Source organism: Equus quagga, chromosome 11 (genome assembly GCF_021613505.1).
Source record: "Equus quagga isolate Etosha38 chromosome 11, UCLA_HA_Equagga_1.0, whole genome shotgun sequence".
NCBI classification, from domain to species: domain Eukaryota; kingdom Metazoa; phylum Chordata; class Mammalia; order Perissodactyla; family Equidae; genus Equus; species Equus quagga.
In genome coordinates this window covers 97347023-97359323 of record NC_060277.1, presented here as the reverse complement: position 1 = coordinate 97359323, position 12301 = coordinate 97347023, and positions in this window count along the sequence as shown.

The window sequence follows — 12301 nt, the reverse complement described above, 5'->3', positions numbered from 1 at the left end:
CTGAGGTTGAGAAACCCTCTCTAAAGGATCAGAAACTTCCTCCATGAAAGAACTCAAAGTTTAAATAAATATTGTCATCTGATTTCCCAGTAACAATAGATTATAGAAAAGTCAGGAGATGTATGTGTTGAGGTTTCTAGAAGAAGTCACTTTGAGTTTAGCAAGGATTAAAACATTTAATAGGAAAAATTGCAAAAAGCAGACTGAAGAGCTTAGAATCCCAACATCCTGGGGACTTTGAGTGTAGGGGCCACAGTTCTGGATGACTAGATGGGCCTCACTGGCTTCACTCTTAGAGGACAGTAGTTAATAGTCAAGGTATGAGCCTGAGCATTCAGAAACATTTGAATCATGTGCAGTTACTCTGACTACCATGGCAAGGAAATGGGAAATACATTTACTAAACAGCTTGTCACAATGGATGCAGTGAATCTCCTCTTCAATGGAGAGGGTCCAGCTCCCCTGAGGGCTGCAGAACATCCCCCACATTCCTCAAGAGACACTCCTTGAGGAGTGTTGTCCTTAAAGCCTCCAATTCAGGAATCTCTCGCTCTCTGCTTTTTCCTTTTAAGGAGGGAGTACCATTTTGTGAATAGGAAAAACTGAAACGAAGCAAATTTCCAGAGTCACAGAGAGATTTGGTATCAAAGAGTTCATCCACATATTTCCCATTCCCTGAACACCCCCCAGCCCGCTTCGGCCAGGCCTTGTGGTTTTTAATTTTGGTCAAATCAATTGACTGTAAATGTGAGGATTTATTTCTGGACTCTCAGTTCTATTCCATTGATCTGTATGTCTGCCCTAATGCCAGTACCACGCTATCTTGATTGCTATAGCTGTGTAGCATGTTTTGAAATTGGGAGAAGTGGGAGTCCTCCAACTTCTTTTTCAAGATCATTTTGGCTATTCTGGGTCTCTCGAATTTCTGTGTGAATTTTAGGATGAGTTTCTGCAAAGAAGACAGCTGACATTTTGATAGGGAATGCCCTGAATCTGTAGATCAATTTGGGGTGTATTGCCATCTTAACAATAGTCAGTCTTCCTATCCATGAACATGGGATCTCTTTTCATTTATTTATCCATTTCTTCTTGACCGTTGCCAAGCATTCCACGCTATAGATGTTACACAGTTTACTTAACCAGTCTCATTTAAAGGACTTTGATGTGTTTCCAATTTTTTGCAGTTACAAATAATTATACAATGAATATTTGTGAACATGTCTCTGAGTGTACTTGTGGGAGTTAAATTCCTAAAAGTAACATTGCTGGGTAAAGGGTATGCACATTTGAAATGTTAACGCTGAATTGCCTTAAAATTTTCCTAGTTTACACGCCCAGTCACAGTATTTGGGAAACTTATTTCCCATACACTCACCAACATTGGATATGCCAATTAAAAATTTTTTTGCCTATCTAATGACAGAAGATATTTCATGGCTGTTTCATCTGCATTTCCTTGATCTCTAGGAAAGCTGAGCATTTTTGCCTATGCTTATTTTGCATGTGTATCTCTTCTGTGAATTGCCTATTTTATCCGTCTTAATCAGGGTTCTTCAGAGAAACAGGACCAATTGATGTGTATATAGAAAGAGATTATTAAAAAGAATTGAGTCACGGGATTATTTAAGCTGGCAAATTCAAAATCTACAGTGTGGGCCAGCAGGCTGGAGACTCAGGAGAGCTGGTGGTGCAGATAAAGTCTAAAGGTGGTTGCTGGAGAATTGGCTCTTGCTTGGAGAGGCAAGTCTGTTTATTCTATTCAGGCGTTCAACTGATTGAATAAGGCCCACCCACATTATGGAGAGCAATTTGCTTTAGCCAAAATTCACTGATTTAAATGTTAATCTCATCCAAAAACACCCTCCAAGTTGACACATAAAACTAGCCATCACATTATCCTTTGTTCATTTTTCTACAGTGTTTGTCTTTTTCTTGTTGAATGGTAAGAGCTTTCTGTATATTCTGGATATTACATATGGTGCCGACATCTCCTCCCAATCTGTCACTCGTCTTTTATCTTCATGTATGGTATCTTTTGTGGTCAGAAGCTGTGTTGTTATGTCATCGGAAATCTAGCAATCAATTTTTTCCTTTGTGGCTTCTGCCTTTCCCCTGCCCCCCTCCTTGCTTAAGAAGTTATCAATATGTTCTTCCTGCTTAATTTCTATTCCTGCTGCAGCCCCAGCTGGACTGGACCTCAGATACAGGCTTGTGCTGGATTGAGGCACCACAAGTGACAGGAGGTCCCACTGGGGAGTCTGGCATGGAGAGGCCCCTGGATATGTCCCTCTGGCTGACAGGTTTCTCCATGTCGGCCCCAGGGCTGCTTTCAGAGGTGATGGTCTGGATAAAGGGATGGGCAGCTCCCTTCTCGCTCCCTCCTTCCACTTGTCTCAGCCTCTCCCTGTTTCTTCCAATCCCCCCATCAGGGTTTTCTTCATTCAGAGTTACTGTTCTGCCCGGCAGAAGAGTCACAGCTGCCCCAGGGCAGAGGCCTTCTCCCCACAGGATCTTGCATTGCCAGGTGAAACATAGGATGCCCGGTTAAATTTGAATTTCAGATTAAAAATGATTTTTTTTTTTTAGTATAAGTATGTCCCATGCAATGTCTGAGACATACTTATACTTGGAAGTTTTTCATTGTTTATCTGAAATTCAAATTTAACTGAGAATATTGTATTTTCATTTGCTAAGTCTGGCTGCCCTGAAGACTGAGGTTGGAGCGAGGGCACAGAAGCAGCCTCCGCCTCACGCATACCTACTCCTTCCCCTTCCTGCCTGAGTCACCTTGGAGTGAGCCAAGTTCCTTCAATTGTTGCCCCAGTTCCTGAAGCGCCTGCCCTCTCATCAGGCACCTGACCCTGAGCCTGTGTCTCGTGGGGCTCCAGGCCGGCCGGGTGGCTGTGGGGGAGGGGAGTGGGGAACAGGCCGGTGCCCAGGCCAGAGGCTGTGGCAGGATATCCTGCAACAGAGGTACTGGACCAAGTCAGGAGACCTGGGTTCCTGTGCCAGTTGAGGCCAGGAACTTGCCCAGTGTCGGTGGGCAGGTTATTTCCCCTGCTGTTGCTTTTCGATCAATTTCTATTTTTAACAAAGTGTAACATGCAAATAAGTTTTAGTCAAATTATAACACAAAGCAACACCCTTGTCCTCTCTTTTCCTACCCCAGATGTCCATTTTCAGACCCTTTCACAGTTTCTTCTGTGAGCTTCCTTGCATTTCTACATTAATGTGCATATGTGAGTTCTCCATTCGCCTTTGGCCTTGATGTGCTCATCTGGGCAGCAGGAGAGCAGCGCCCTGCTCCCTGGCAGCGGGGAGCCCCAGAGTGTACAGTGAGCTGCTGCTGCTCCACCTGGCCACAGAACCACTTCTCTGTGCAGGTAGAGTGATGCTGAATGGTGTCTTTACATCAGCTGTGGGGTGCAGGACACAGGGTGGTGGTGGAGGAGAGAGGGGGGGAGAATGGGAAAGGGGGAGTGAGGTAGTAGAAGCTTAGGAGGGGAGCCGAGGGCTTGGCTGTGCAGAGGCCCTGGCTGGAGTGGCCTTCAGGGATCCTCTGGCCTGGAGTTCTCGGCCCCAGCTGCCCTGTTGGAATCACCCAGGGAGATTTTGCAGCTGCAGACGGCCTGACGTGCAGGTCTGAGAACCCCTCATCTAGCTCAACCCCCTTTTTTTTTTTTTTGCTGGTAAAGATTCACCCTGGGCTAATATCTGTTGCCAATCTTCCTCTCTCTCTCTTTTTTTTTCTCTCCCCTAAGTCTCAGTACATAGTTGTGTATTCTAGTTGTAAGTCCTTCTAGTTCTTCTGTGTGAGCCCCTGCCACAGCATGGCTACTGGCAGACGGGTGGTGTGGTTCCGTGCCTGGGAACCAAACCTGGCTGCCAAAGCGGAGCATGCTGAACTTAACCGCTAGGCCGTCAGGGCTGGCTCTCGGCCTGCTTTTTATGCAGTGAGGAACCTGGCGCTCAGCAAGGACCTCCTCTCCGGTCACTCTTCCTCTTACAAAGGAGCTGTGCAACTTGACTTAACCTCTCTGCCTCTGCATCCTGGTCTGTCTGTTGGGGAAACAATGAGCCTCTTACCTCCGTGGAATGAGGTCATGCCTGAGCAGCCCTCAGCACAGGGGCTGAGCCAGGTACAGGCTCAGTTAAGAAAGCTGCCACCGTTGTGGCGAGTCCTCCCCTTGGGCCCTCCCAGTGCCCCCCAACCACCATCCTTCGCTTGAGAGATTGCCCACCTGGCTGTTGGCCCACCTCACCCTCTCCTCCCTAGTGCTGGCCCACAGGTCTCTCCTCCCAGAAACCCAGCTGGATCCCCCAAGTGGCTGCACCCCATCCTGTCCTGCTGGCCCAGTGTCCAGAACTCTGTCCACCTGGGGCAGTTTGCACCCAGTCCATTTCAGACTCCTGTGCAGGGCACCCCTCCGACTGAAACCATCAGCTTCCCTCGGCCAGACAAGGGCAGCGGTGGCAGAAGACTCAATCCCTGAGCGATGCTGTAGGGGTAGGGGAGACGCCAGCAGGGGTGGCCCTGCTTGACTTCTCTCCCTCCATCCAGATGTGGGAGGAGCCAGGATCTGCCTCCCACAGGAGAAGCAGGAAACATTCACAGTTAAGTTTCACTTTCTTATATTCTGAGAGCAGTGAGGCGATCTGGAGAAGAACTTCCTGGTGGGGGCAAGGACTGACCCCAGCGAGTCTCCAGGAAGCCAGAGTGGCCTCTGGGACAGGCAGGTGGCAGCTGCCAGAGGATAGAAGTCAGCTTTTCCCAGAGACCTGGGCAATGGGCTGGGATCCGGGCAGCGGGACCTCATCGTTGCCTGCTGACCTCAAATGCCAACTCTGCCAAGCTGGGTGACTTGGGCTTATTTCTTTGATCCTAAATGCCTTCATCTGTGAAACGGAGTAATTGTAATTACCCACCAGGGCATTTGGGAGGATTGAATGTGCTAACAACTGTAAAGTGCCAGGCCGGATGGAGTTGTTCCTCAAGAAACTGTCCTTTTCTTCTCCATCGCTCCTATGTTTGAAAGAATTTTGAGAACCAAAAACTAAGGAATTCATCTTCCTATTAAACTTTGAAAAATCAATGATATAAAATCTGACCCCATTATAGTGAAAAAAAATCCAGCCAAACCCAAGACAGGGGCTCGGGCCCTGAAACCCTTGCCAAGCTCCTCTGGGCTGTGGGCCCTATGCCCACATCTGAGGACACCCTGTCCATTCCCCGGAAGGCTTGGGAGGTGCTGGACGCCGTTGGTGGTCCGCCCTGTGTCACGCCTCCCCATGGGGACAGGAAATACCCTCCCCCACCCTGTGCCTTTTTCTGCTTGAGAATCCCCTGGGGGCAGCTGTGCCCTGAGTCGTTGCTGCCCTGCTGGTGGACCCCAGGAGTCAGGGCCCAGCTTTTGTCACGGCCAGCACGTGGACAGGTTGCGTTGTGGAAATGAAAGGACAGCTTCGGTTGTGGGCACTGTTGATTCTGGGAGGATGATGAGCTTAGAGAGTTGGGGGTGGGGGGAGTGGAGAGAAGAACCAGGAAGCGTTTGGCATGCCTGCTCCTCCCGCATCCCTGAGTTCTTATAGCAACGCTGCAGAGTGTTATCTCCACTCCCAGAGGTGAGACAGTAAGGAGCTTAGCCAGGGTCACCCGGCTACTAAGTGGTGGTGCCAGTGTCTGAGCCCACATCGGTCAGACCCCAGAGCTTTTGCCCGCAACACCAGGCTCCACTGGATGCTGAGAGCAGCTCAGCCCGATCCTCCCTCCCAGCCCTTCCAGCCCGCCTGAGCTCCCCTGGCCCTTCTCCAGGGAGGCCCCCTGGGGGTCAGGAGATGCCTGCCCCAAGTCACTTGGACAGGTCACCTAACTCCTCTGAGATTCAGTTTCCTCCTCTGTAAAATGGGTTCACAGTAACCCCCATGTGCCCTCTACACAGTCACGTGAGGTTCAAATGGGGTGATGGATGTGAAGAGACCTTGTAAACTGGCACATTAAAAATGGGAGGGACCTCAGAGGGGCTCCTCTTGTTAATCTGATGATCTGTCTCTGAAGCACTGGGCCAGGGCCTAGGTGAGGAAACCACCCTCCCCGGACAGCTCAGAAAGGTCAGGCCCGAGTCATCTCCAGGAGCCGGAGGAAGAGCAGAGAGGAGGCAGCTGCAAGGAGGGCGGCAAGGAGGGAAGGACCTGCCCCCGGGGCGCCCTTTCCTGTCACAGGCTTCCTTCACCCAGCTCATCTGTTTTAGTTTAAACCTCTCCACAGTCCCACGAGGGAAGCAGGGCCAGGACGATTAATCTTTCCATTTTAAAGATGAAGAAACTGAGGCCCAGAAAAGAGACAAGTTCCCTCAACAAGTTAGCGGAGAAATCCGTACTCAGATGCACTTCAGGGGACTTTAATTCAATCTCCTATGTTAGGATGGTCGCTGGTAGAGTTGATTTTGGTGTTTTAAAAGGTGAGTCCTGTTAATGATTATTGAGATTTGAATTGGGCCAGGTTCTGTACTAAGCTCTCCTTTAATCTTTAACACAACCTTGAGAGGTAGGTACAATTATTCTCCCATCTCACAATGAAAGAAGTAAGACGCAGAGAGGTTAAGCAACTTCACTGAGGTCATGCAGTGGGGAAAGGCTGAAGTCGGAAAGTGAATCCGGGTCTGGCCAGAGGGTGTGTTTGTAACCATCACAATATTCCTTCCGTGTAAGTTACTGTGACATCCTGGCCCCCCATCTCAGCACTTCCTGTCATCCCAGCCTGCTCTGCCCTCCCTTGGCCATCATCATGGGTTAATCTGCATCAACGTGCCCTGACCCCCAGGTTGTCCCTTTTTCTAGGACATCTCAGGCCCTCTCTACCACATGACCTGTTTTAATGCCCTCACAGATGTCCTCGCTGTCTGCAATCGTCTTAGTTATTTCCTTGCTTGTTTGTATCTCCTGAACTAGAACACGTGAGCAGGGACCTTACGTGGCTTGTCCCCTGCTGTATCCCAGGACCTACAACAGTATTTCGGGCACAACGAACACTCAAAAATTTTAAAAAAGAGAGAAAGGCTCAATAAATCCCCAAAAAAAAAGAAAAAAAAGAAAGAAAGAGCGAGACACACACACAAGCCAGGCCTTCCATCCAGGCCCGGCTAGGACAGCTCCTCCGCCGTTTGGGTCACTGAGACCCGGGCTCAGCCCTGGCGTGGCCATGCTGGTCTGGTGGCCGACATACTCCAAGCACCCTTGGTCACACCAAAAAGCAGAACTTGCAGCCCCCGGAAGGCAATGACACCACTTGGGACCAGACGGTGCTTGGTGAGCTCGTGGACCTTTCTGAGGTTCTCAACAGAAACAGATCCAAAGTCTGCTTTTGGTGACTTTGTATCTTTTGTAACTCTCCTTTAATAAATTTTCAGAAACGAAATTCATAGATAATATAATTTTCCTATGCACAATGTTTTTAGAAATTTGTATAAAGTTCAAACTATAATATAGAGGAAAATAAGAGGAAAGTAATTTATAATAAAAATAGTACATGTTTCCGTATGTGAGAGCTCAGGCTCGACTCCACGACAGAGCAGAAGGGCGCGGATGCACGCGAATCACTGGTGACGGAGAACCGTAAATGCAGACGCCGCGCTAAGTGTGGTGTCAGCAACTCAGCTTGCACCAGCCAGGCGGCCACCGAGAGGAGATTTTCTGAAACGGTGAATGATCCCTGGTAAAGTTCTAACGGAGACAAAGCCAAATTTTCCTAGGATTACATGGTAGTTTTATTCCTGGAAAATACAATATATTTTAAAACCATTCAAAAAAAATGTGGGTGAAATAGAGCTGGCTTCCAGGTCAGATAGTTATGAACAGGTTTCTTATGTATGTGGTTATCCAGAAAGACAGAGGAAAGTTGATAGACATACAGGACAATTCCTTGTTGTGTCAGACTGTCCTACACTTTGAGCATCAAATGCCAGGGCCCCAATCTCGTGACAACCACAAATGGCCTCATAAATTTCCAAAATGTCCCCTAGAGAGCGCTAGCGCTCCGGTCGAGAACAGCTGCCCCGCACATTCTCCATCGACCGGCTTTTTAACTGAACTCTGTCTTTGAGATTGTTCTACAGCGCGATGTGGCTCTGCATCCCTTTCAGGCTGCGTGGTGCTCGTCATATGGAGTTCGTCATATGGAGGGACTGTCATGCAATTCCCTTTTGATGGCATTCTGAAGGCCAAGTTAGTGTGTCATTTTGCAGGTGCAAACCGATCAGAGGAGGATTTCTTAGAAGTAGGCTGGTTGGGTCACAGGGTTTCAGCATTCAGAATTTTGATAGTTATGGCCCCAAACTGCCTTCCACGGAGGTAGATTAATCCACATGCCCCCAGCAGAGCAGGAGAAAGCCTGTCCCCAGAGCTCTGCGAATCAGGCTGGAGGGGCGTGAGGAGGCAATTCTGGAAGGTCTTAGCCAGGATCCTTCCCCTCTGGGAGCCACCTCTTCAGACCACACCCAGGTTGCCCCCAGGAAGCCTTGGGTGTCCAGAAACTCACCAACCCACCTTCTCAGGCCCTGGGGAGGGTCCAGAGGCTTTTGCCCAGGTGGGCTGATCCTGGCTATTACATTTATTTTTTAACCTTCACAAAAAGACAGCTTCATTGCTTTCTGATTCTGTAAGTAACGCATACGTATTTCAGAGAACAAAATCCCTTTCCCCACCAACTTTTTATTTTGAAAACTTTAAAAACTTTAGAAAAAATGGCAAGAAGAGTACAGTGAGCACCCATGTAACTTCCTTTGAGTCAGCAGTTGCTCACATTTCGCTACATTGACTTTATCTATTTCTACTGAACCATTTGAGACTAAGTTACAGACATTCACCCCTAAACACTTCAGCGTGCATTTCCTAAGAACAAGAACATTCTCCTACAAAACCACAGCATAGTTATCACACTCAAGAAATTAACATGGATAAAGTAATAACTAATTACGGGCAGCCCTAATTCGGTTTTCTCCAGCTGTCCCAATAAAATCCTCTATAGCCCCCCTCCCCTCCCCGCCCTCGGGGTCCAATCAAAGACCTGACTTGGCCTTTAGCTTTGGGCCAGGAGTTTGGGTTTCTTCTCTGCGCTCAGTGGTCTTGCACCCCTGGGTCCTACCTCCAGGAAGGCAGCTCTAGGTGGGGACAGTGCTGGCCCTGAACTCACAGGTGCTGGTGGGGTGCACAGGAGGGACCTGAGCCCTACTTCAGCCCCATAAATGTCTTCCTAGGCCCTGAGTGTGCAGGCTGGAGGGGACATTGCCCCCGTCCCAGGGCTTGCCCTGGAAGAATTCAGCCTCACAATAAACTACCTTCTGTTTATGCCGCTCCCCCGGTGCCAGGCAAGGACTTGTCCGTCAGTCTCCATGACACCCCTGGTGGCTGGTACTATTTTCTCCGCTTTTACAGTTGAAAGGAGGAGTTTCTGTCTTTCCATCTGATGAGGACGGAAACATGAGGCCACAGGGGGCCACATGCTGCCTCTGGAGTGACCAGTGGGTCTGTGGTCCGTGTGAACTTCAGCTGAGTCAGCCAGGACAGTGGCCGCCTCCTCCTCAGGCCTCCAGGCAGCTCCTCTGGGCAGGCGCGTCCAGCCGGGGCTCCAGAGCTTCATGGGCATCTCAGGGTCTGGCTCCACCTGCAGCCGCCATGATCATCCTTGCGAGCTGCCCCTGCCAGCTTCGCAGTGCCTCGTTGCCGCAGATCACCCCTCTCGTCCACCCAGACAGCTGCCACCACACTGGGCGGTGGTCATGCCAGAGAGGCCCCCAGGGTTTTAAGCCTCAAAGCATTCACATGTGCGGGAAGGCCCATGATCCACTCAGTTCCGGGTCCCTGACAGGGGCCACATAACCATTTGCCGACTCTTCACGTGGCTTTCACAGATGCGACTTTTGCTAAGAGTCTGTAAGCAAGGCAGGACAGGTGACATCGTCCTTATTTTCAGATAAGGAAATGGAGGTGTAGCAACAAATCTTCAAGGCATCTTATTGCAAAAAGAAAACCAGAAATAGAGTGCAAGCCCCTCATTCTACTGTGGGGGAAACTGAGGCTCAGAGGTCCCCAGGTTTGATTCCTGGCTGTGCTGCTTTGTAACTGTGTGATCTTGGGTCTGGGGAGGAAGGGGTAAGGAGTTATTACTATCTATGTCTGCAGCAAGAGACAGAGGTAGGACTAGAATCTGGTTGCTCAAAAGGCCCTTTCCAGAACTTTCTGTGCCACAGGTCCTGGGGGGCAATCAATAATAGTAATAATAGTAATAGTCATTGAGTGCTTGCCGCATGTCAGACAGGGTCTAAGCACTTTGCAGCTAAGTCATTACACCCTCCCATAATTGCTGTGAGTAGGTGCATTATTACCACCATCAGCTCATTTCATAAATGGGGAAACTAAGGCTTAGAGGCATGAAGATCCTTGCTAGAGGTCCCACAGCTGCTGCTGGAGGCAGCAGGACGGAGCCAGGGCCCTACCTCCCAGGCCTCTGATCTCCAGGCCGGTAAGAGTGCTGCCCCGCACGCTGTGTTTCTTGGAGTTGTTGGGGCCTGAGGCCTGAAGAGAGGAAACCTTGGCAGCTGAGCGGGTCACCCCAGGGAGCAGAACACCGGGTTGAGAACAGGGTGGGGTGGGAGCTTCTCTGGACTCAGGCAGGTCGGGGGTTGAATTCTGGCTCTTCCGTTTGAGTGATCTTGGTGCAACTTGACCTCTGGGGCCTCCGTTTTCTCACTTGTAAAATGGGAGATTGCGTGGGAGAAGTGTGGGTTCTACTCCGCGCTAGGAGTCATTACACACAAGGAACTCAGTTTCCTCCTCTGTAAAATGGGGAGGGTAATCTCTTGGCTGTTGGCTGTGAAGTCGTTCGGCAAACCATAACTTTGAGGCTTTAAAGAACCTTAATAGAGGCTGGGTTCTCTCCTTAACTTATGAAAACCAGTTTATAAAATAACTTTGTGTCATTTCAGACTTCAGCTTGGTATGGGAAGGGAATGCAAAGGGCGCCTTCTCTCGGGCCCTTAAACCAAGGGGTCAAAGATTGCACTCCCTCCGCCCCCAAATTCGGGCTTTTCCAGCGGTGGCGAGCCGCAAAGCCCTTTCTCAGAGAAAGCTGATGGTTGGCCCCTTGGCATCCACGTGCTAACCCGGCGTGCGCCGGCTGGCGGGGCGGCTCCCAGCCCGGCCGCGACCATTCCGGGCGTGAGGGGCGGGGAGGCTGGTGATGTTAAAGCCACGGCCTACCCTTCTTAAAGGCGCAGGCTCGCACCCTGTGGTCCTTTTTTCCGTGTTAGGACAAAAAGTCAAGACGGCACGAAAGTTTTAAAGGCGAGGTAGGTGGTGTGGTCTGGGTACGAGACTGGCCCGGGAAGAGCTGTGTCTCCTTGAGAAGCGGGATCAGAGACGTCAGCGCAGGATTTAAGCCCACCTGTACCGGGGAGGCAGCCCGGTGCAGGCGAGAAGTACCTGGCCGGTTCGAATTCTGGGTTCTTAACTTCGAGCCTCAGTTTCATCTTCTGTAAAATGGGGTCAATAATAATCTACTTCTAAAAGCTTTGAGACTAAGAAGAAATAACAATGTGAGCATAACCAACACGAAAATGTCGGTCCCCTTCTCCCCTACTCAGTCCTCCCACTGAGCGAAGGAGGAATCCGAGGGCTAGAGCGGTATAGTAAGTCGCCCAAGGTCACGCAGCAGCGGTGGGACGGAGCCCACGTGGAGCCCGATTGGACCTGGGTCTCCCGACTCCCGGGCCAGCCTTTTCTCTCCATCCAGCCTGCCTAGCCGGGTTACCGCTCATCTAACTCCACTGCCCACACCCGCACGGTACCCTGCAATTTGTCACGTGGTTTTGGAGCTGCGCGTCAAGCTGACTATCCGCAAAATGGGGGTGATGCTAATTCCTGTTTGATACGGTCGCCACGAACGAAGTTGTGAAACCTGAACAAGGAGCCCGGCGGGTTAGTGTTTGCCATCACTATCTGATCGTCCCGCGGCCCAGGAAGAGCTGATCCAAACCCCCGCCGCCACGCAGACGAGGACACTGAGGAAGAGGTCGAGACTGCGTTACCCGCGCTGGTCTGCAAAGTTAGTGGGAGCGCCGGGACGCCGGGGAGCTGGGGGGGGGGGGGCGTTGTGACAGCACGCTGTCAAATGCGGTGCTGTCGCTAGCTCACGCGCCACGCGGAGACCAGCGACCTCGGCGCACAAGCCCGGCGGGGCACCGGCAGCGCGAGTTCGGGGCGAACGGCCGGTTGAGGCGCGGGGCGGTCCGGAAGGAGGCGGCGAGTG